Genomic DNA, 8,254 nt, shown 5'->3' on the forward strand with positions numbered 1-8,254 from the left:
GGTGAAGGGCCTGGAGCATCTCTCCTATGAAGAAGGGCTGAGTGAACTGGGTCTGTTCAGCCTCGAGAAAAGAAGACTGAGAGGAGACCTGATCCAGGTCTATAAATATCTAAGGTGTGGGGGGCAGAATGGCGAGGCCAGACTGTTTTCAGTGGTGAGTGGAGACAGGACAAGGGGAAACGGCCGGAAACTGCAGCATAGGAAGTTCCGCACAAATGTGTGCAAGAACTTCTTTACAGTGAGGTGACGGAGCACTGGAACAGGCTGCCCAGGGAGGTGGTGGAGTCTCCTTCTCTGGAGATGTTCAAGACCTGCCTGGATGCCTACCTGTGCGACCTGCTGTAGGGAACCTGCTTTGGCAGGGGGGTTGGACTCGATGATCTCTGGAGGTCCCTTCCAACCCCTACAATTCTGTGATTTCAATTAAAAAATTAAAACACATTATTTCTCATCATTGCTCATCCCAGATTGTTTACCTCAATCCTTCTGCTAAATAGCTCTTGCCAACCATTTGTTCCCGGCAGGTTACAGCACAGGGCAGAAAAGTATTCTCCCCAGACATTCACTTAGACTGAAAGCAGCGTGTTGGCCGACGCCAAACAGTCACACTTCCCAACACAACTCGTACCAGGAAGGTCAGAAAAACAAAGTACTTCCCATCTGAGCTTTAACCAGACCTGAAAGCTGATCAAAGGCTCTGTGCGGTCTCTAGATGGCACTGTGACTCTAAATAAAAGTTAATCTAAAACGAACAAGTTTTTGTATTGCCAATTGGGCAAGAATTCACAGCTGCCAAGCGACTACCTTCCAGATCTTTATTTATCAGACGTGCAATAATTGCTTTATTTATAGTGTTTAATTACTACTTGGGTCACAACACAAGCTTCACAAGATAGCCTCTTGAGTTTGTTCACAGCTCATACTGCAAATACAGCCAGATGGCAACTGTTGCATGTTCTTTCCTCAATAAAGCGCATTAGCTAATTGGGGAGTCACCTAACTGCCATTCAGTCCCTGCAGTCCCAGGTGCGGTACGGATTGCCAGGTTGTTGTGTGCTAGAAACACTTAACAAGGCGTTAATTGGCTGCTCGCAGCTGCTGGAGATCTGTGTGATCCGTCAGCGCTAGCGAGTCCACTGCTAGCCATCATCTCAATAGAGGCATGGAGGGATGTATTATCCCATTATTTAAGTCAGTAGATTATTTTTTCTCCTCAGCTTCTGAGTTAAATGTTAAAATAAAAATCAGCTTTCCAATCTGTTAGTGTTCACAATCACTACTTCCAGAAACACTGCTATAAGTAGTGGTACGCAGACCAAAAACAAGTTCAAGATCATGGAAGGGGAGGGGAGGAGGTCTCCTGCGTGATCAGGGAGACTGGTATTTAAGCACCTGCTGATTTACATTGATTAAAAAACAGTAACGTTATTTCCTTGGTGGAAAGCAGAGCGGCAGCTGTCATGATGAACACTGAGGCTTAGCATTTTGTCTAATTATTCTGCGTGTTTGGGTTGCAGTTGGATAACAGCTTTGAGAATGGTACAGAATTAGAACGAAAGAACACATTTTCCCTCATGTACAAGCTTCGTCTGTTACAGTCCTTTAGGAAGGCCTGTGCATTATGTTATCCATATTATCCTCTCATTTGTAACAAGTACTTCTAAGAAGTGGTATGCGTTGTCACTACGTGGGCTTATGTAGCACACTGTATGTCAACAAGGCAAATGATAAAATGAGCACTCAAAGGAAGAGTAAAGTTAAAGTACTAAAATTCTTTGCTGTCTGAACTCACCAGAGTATCCCTGTTTTATTGCCAGCTCTTCTACTGCTGGGCTGCAAAGATGATTTCAGTGCAGCAAAACTGAGGAAGCCTAAGTCAAGCACATGGTGCTACACTGGAGGCAATAAATTGATTTCTGTTTCTCTCCTCCAGAAGATGGACACAGTCTGTGTTCAAACTTCATTTTTGTGATTTCTTGGCACACTCATCAACCAAGATGGTAAGAGGACTGTGAGAAATAGTGATCACAAATGTATTCCACTGAAGCTCAGACAAATCTCTTGATGTTGCTAACTTACAATACTCAACAGGAACCAGAGACTCTTTCAGTGTAAAGATAATTCACAAGTAAATATTGCTAATTCATGATTACATGTTTTAGATTTCAGTGGGAAAAAGGAACTCATCAGTTATAAGATATAATTAGCAAATTCTCAGCTAGATTAAGAGAGAAAACTTAAAGCTCCCCCTTGAACAGTAACAACGTTCTTATAAAAAGCAAGACCCTGGATGCTTGATGTCACTTTGCTCCCTGCATATGTGCACGCACTTGCTGCAAAAGCAAGAGAATATAACCCAAACAGAGTCCTGTTCTCACCCCTTTTGTGCAGAAAGATCAGGGTCAATGGTTTTGGGCTTTGTGTGCTCATGGGCACACAGTCACGCAGAGCTCCAGCAGCTATGGACCAGCAAAGATGGTTTTCAAGTGCTGCATTTAATTCTAATGTTTCTGGATGAGCATCCTCCATGATGGACCTGTTTTGGACTCTTACAGTGGCAAATGCCTCTGCAAGAAGGAGCTTTAGCAGGTGTCTCCAAACCGAGCAAATCTGTGCCTGGTCCTCAGAAATAGGTTTGATTTGCATGGAAGGAATGGTTCAGTGCTGTCAGTGTCGTTTAAACTTGCTGCTCTTCAAGCACTAGAATGGTGAAATTCCCAATTGCACATGAATGACTTATGAGCCCTCTCTAACAATTAGGCATTGCCTGCAATTTTGGTGCCATATAATTCACAGAAGCAGGCGGACACAGGTGGACAGTTACAACAATAAATCAGTTTCTAGCTGGTACTTGCCTCAGTTTTGATGAGAATGCGTTCTGTCCTGCTCCTCGACAGAAGTTCAAATTAAGTAAGAAGCCAGTCTAAAGTAATCTAGTTGTTTTACTAAATGAATCCCATCTATTTATCATTCATGTCCAGAATGAAAACAGAAGTGAAGCCACTTATTTATTGAGCAGTAGTTGAAGCTTTTTAGACCAACTCCCCTTTCCCATTGCTTTGTCCATAGACAAGAATAAATTGCACATGTACAGTAAAAGAGGAAGAGGAGAAGAGCTTCAATAATTCTGCTTCTCATTTGTTAGCTTACACTGTGGTTCCTTGGAAATCTGCAGATTCATTGGTTTTAATGAGCTGTATTATACCAATAAGCTATGACAAATGGCTTAGCAGCGAGGTCTACTTTCTTCTTGTTCTTAAATGACATATACTTAGAAATGTAATTCCAGAACACGAATTCATATTTGACTACTTGTACATTTTCTGTTATGTAGCAACACTGCTACAACAGTAGCAACAGCTACTACAGCTGCTGACAACAAAAGCTTGTTCTCTGACAAGATGGGAATTATATTTTAGAACTAAAGTAACACTCAAAGACAATTCACAAACTAGGCTTGCAACTCCATCATGGAAAGCATCATTACAAAGGCTAAGAGATGTACTGAGAAAGACTGGGAGAGAAGGAGGAACAGCACTTTATTTCTAAGGTATCTGTGCCTTAGATACCTTAGATGCCTTAGATTTACATCCAAACTTACCCACTTAGAGGGGCCCAGATTTCAATCCAAAACCATTCATTTAAATACTCCAGACTCCAGGTTTTCTTCTTCTTCCAGGAACATGGCTGGGAAAAAAAAAAAAAACAAACCAGAAAAATAGTTTATTTCAGTTCAAAGATATAAGAAGATTATTTTGTTTCAAGATTTGTGCTTTGAAATGTTTCAGAGCTTTGCTTTGAGAAGGGACAGCATTTAACTGTCTCCTTTCTTCACAGGAAAATGAATTCCTTTTCACAAGTACCCAGATTTGTACCAAGGTTTTCTTCTGCTTGGTTGAGCAATCTTTGCTCGAGATTGCTATGAGGCAATTATTTAAAAATGTTCTCTGGTTAAGTAAAGAGAAATTGCACGGATTCTTCAGTTAGATGAGAACACCAAAAACTCCAGCATAAAAATAGTCATTAGTTATGATCAAGCTGTAAATTTCCTGAGAAAATAAGTGAAGTTTTAACGAATGGTACCTTGCATCACAGAGGTTATTTTGAGCGTGCACTAAGCTTTTCCCCCAGGATCCTCAGGATTAATTAAGGATCAAATGCTTTAACCACAGTCTTCCTGTAACTTGTGGTGAGCACCCTGCTAAGCAGAGTTCCTTTGGGTTATACCAGCAGGACTGTCTGTGTGCTGCCATCTTAAATGAAGCACGATGAATGGTATTTCTCTGCCCTCAGAGCACCTGCTGCATCCCACAGCTGAGGTGTAGAGATGGGGAAACAGTCAAACGCTCTGTCAGGAAAGTTTCTCAAGTATCATTATGCCAATTTGCACTTTGCCTGCCCCAGAACTGTGAAACGTGTAGCCAAGTCTGCTTCCTGCACACAGAGTAGGAGCTTGGGGGGTTTGCATAGAGAACAGCCCGCCCTACCACTTGCGATCAGCTACACTGCAATCTCGCCTGGCTGCTAATGTTTGTTATCTTCTCTGATAATTCTAATTCAAATTACAGAGTTTTGTTATAAATTAGTATTTGCTATAAATTAATTCAACTTACTGATGATAATAATTGGGAGACATTTTAAATCTATTTTGCCAGTACTCTCTTCAGAGTCCTGAACTTTGCAGGAGCTGTACAGAACTTCTAAAATAATAATAACAACAATCAGAGGACTCATTACAAGCTTTCAGCATTTTAACCCAGAACTTTCCTTGAGGCTCTCCCTGCCTTTTACTTGAATTTCAACTTTCATTTATTTCCTTGTGCAGTGATGGGGTTAGTTGAGTGCAAGTAGTTACTGAAAGGTAACGTTGTTTTTTGGAGACTTGCTTCTTCTTCTGTCCGTAGTTCCCCTTACTTAAGCACTAGAACTACCGTATTTGTACACATTTACAGACTGATAATTGTAGTGGGTCATATCTTTCACTACCCCTCCTCTAGCAATTACTTCTGCTATCTTGATATTATCCATGTGCTTCTGATCTACTTCATATCTACTGCTCTATTTTTACTGCTATCTTTTCTGTCTCCTATAGCAAGAAACATGATTTGCATGTTGTTTACCTTTTTAAGATAGCTTTTGGACTTACTCATTTAAAAAACAACAACAACCGCACACAAAATCACCCAAGCCATCAGCACAGTGGCAACATGTCACAGCTAGGCTTAAAAAAAGGATCTGAATTTGTGTGTACAAATCCAGCTCTTCCGAAGTTCTGCTCTCTATTGCAATAATTTCAAGTAATACTAACATATTTTCTTTAACTGACTGCTGCTAGCTATCTCAGAGCTATCTAGCATTTAGTTCCTTAGAGTTATAGAATAGCTTAGGTTGGAAGGGACATAAACAATCATCTAGTTCTACCCCACTAGCTTAGGCTGCCCAGGGCCCCAACCAGGTTGGCCTTATATGCCTTCAAATATGGGGCACCCATAGCTTCTCTGGACAGCCTATGCCAGTGCCTCATTGCCCTCTGAACAAAGATTTCTCCATAATGTCTAACATACATGTACTCCTTAGACTTGCCATAAAGCAGGTGTGTCTGCATTTGATGTCAGCAGATCAAACGCTGGCATTTCCTTTCTGCTGTTAAAGAATGAACCTTGGTTTGCTGGCCACATCCAGGCCTCATACTTGTGGCTTACCAAAAACCAGTGCGGTTCTTGTTACTGGGTTAGTGTGTTCCTAACTGGTTTCAGGTGTCCTGCCCACTTCTTAATCCAGACAGTAATCACATCCCACGTGCAAGCCCCAGGTAGGATTTAAGCATAATCTCTTCACCTTCAAGAGGGAATAGACTACAGCCTGTTTTATCATGGCAGAGCTCTAACTAAAAGAGGACTTGCATGGTAATCAGCTTCAAGGGAAGCAGCAGTCCCTGAGGTGAGACTGTCTTTCCCTCAGGCCAGCAATAGGAGCCTGTCAGAAACCATTCTTGCAGGTATGTCTTCCTAAGGCTCAGAGATCCTAGGGAAAAAGGGAAATCCTATCTGATCAAACACTCTATCCTGCTCATAAGGAGTCAGAACAAACTTCTTCTGACGGTATGATACAGCTCAAACAGCAACCAGGACTAGCCTGCTTTCTGTTCCATTAGTGCAGCTCCTTGCAGAGGAAATATTAACTTTAATTATAGCAGCATAAAGGAGAAAGTTTTGTGATTGCTCAAGTTGGCAGTCTGTAACTTAGGCATTAGATCTCTGCCAATACAGAAATTTAGTCATAATGCGAGTCATTGCTAAATGGAAAGAAGGATTAAATTTTCCTTTTATTCTGCTGCCAGTCAGGAGGGAATCCAGGGCATAAAATAACAGTGCAGAACTGTTACAAGTGAAGGGTCTTGGGTTCTTTGTAATTCCCTGTAACAATAAGGTAATTACTATTTTACAATTAACATCTTCTATACTTTCATGCTTCATATAAATATCTACAATTGAGTGCCGTGTTTATGGTAGTCAACCTCATACATTTTATAGAATAGTACTTGTAGATCTTGATTTCTGGAGAGTATATCCTATGGAATTAAAGTTTGAGAACTGAGTAACAGTATTATTTTTCTCTGTAGTGAGGATGAAGACAAAATGCTGCATTTATAAGGGATGTTCTTTTTGAGCATTTTGGAGTGTGTTCCAGTGAGATTGTATAGCCCATGGACAAAATGACTTTTTTGTGTGCAGAGAGAACTTCTCAAATATCAAATGAAGTCCCGATTTGCAATGAATCAGAAGGCCCACTCTGTAGCAATCACAACATTTTCTTAGAGAAGTGCAAATACATCAAACCAAGGATGCAGGCTAAAAGGATGCATACTTACACTTAAATTATTTTGAGTAAAATATTTAATGCTCATTTTGTAAGTACAGAATTCAACAGCATATAGTTGATAATAAGGCACTGAGATCATTTGGGGCTCTTCCCCCATTCCTCAAGCAAAGTGTTGTTTTGCATTTGAAGGTGTCTCTGTGACACAGACGAGAGACCTTTCATAAGGTCTTTGTCCTCAGTGAACTTACTCAGCCACGGAATATATTCTCTGCACTTGGGCTTCAATGCATAACTTCAGTTAGATCACTAAGGTCAGAATAACTCAAAGTCTTGAGCACATTTCTGTATTACTACCATGTGCTTTGAGACAAAAGAAAAGCCTTAAGTAAAAACAAACCACAAAAGCTAAGTGGTTCTAGGTCAGCTGATAAAAGCATTCCTTTCAGATGTTACACAAGACCATCTACTGTCCACACAAAACAGTAATTTGAAAAGCAGACACAGCTACGTCATGGAAATTTCTCAGGCACACTCAAGGCACAAAGACAATGACTACATTTAAAAGACTTCTTCTTTATGTCAGTTATTAGTGAAACATTTTATATGCAATCCTGATCTGCCAGCTTGAAAAAAATGTATATTCCCCATATAGTCCAAACCTTTCTGCTATTGCCCAGAATGGCTCCATAGGTTGGCCAGATTTGTAGAGAAGAGCTGGTGCTACATGATCTGAAGTGCACTATTTACTTTTTATGTACCCTACAAGGCTGCCAATTTTTAGCTGTGTATCTGTATAAACAAACAGTCACCTCAGAAAGAAAAAACACTTCAGATAGAACAAAGGACAACAGTAGTGTAGAAGACATACATTAAGGGTTCTTAACATCTTTCCACATCTTACCCTTGCTTTTTAAAGGATAAAGACTGTATCTTCAAGTATATAACAAAAAATAATGCAGGCCAACACTGGGACATGAGCTTAAAAGGACAAGCAGGTGTGTCTTGGAGTGGTCCATATTTTTGCTTTTGCAATGGAAGGCCTAAACCATTGGGCTCCCATGACCAGTCAGAAGCAGAACTAAACTTTTGTTTGTTTTTCACGCATACACATTTGTTGAAAAAAGAACTCAGTGTCACTGAAAGTAGCATGTAGCTCTTCATATGAGAAAAGGGTTCTCATGTGAAATTCAGCACTTTGTGCTACATGTTTCATTTTAGACCCCTAGGTAGGCCTGAAAGAGTTTAATTCCTAATTCCTTGAGCTCAGTTCAGCATAGACCAGTCAAGCATTTAAGTAAGTATCTTCCTTCAATAACATAGCACCATTTGGACCCTTTATTCCCTGCTTTGGGGAAATATATTAAAATTACTTCCAAAGCATACAGAAGCAAATCAAAGAGTCCCTCAGAAGTCTCATAATTCCAGCTCAGAG

This window comes from Centrocercus urophasianus, unplaced genomic scaffold, assembly GCF_019232065.1.
Source record: "Centrocercus urophasianus isolate 14NV4802_14NV808 unplaced genomic scaffold, USGS_Curo_1.0 seq_12, whole genome shotgun sequence".
Classification (NCBI taxonomy): domain Eukaryota; kingdom Metazoa; phylum Chordata; class Aves; order Galliformes; family Phasianidae; genus Centrocercus; species Centrocercus urophasianus.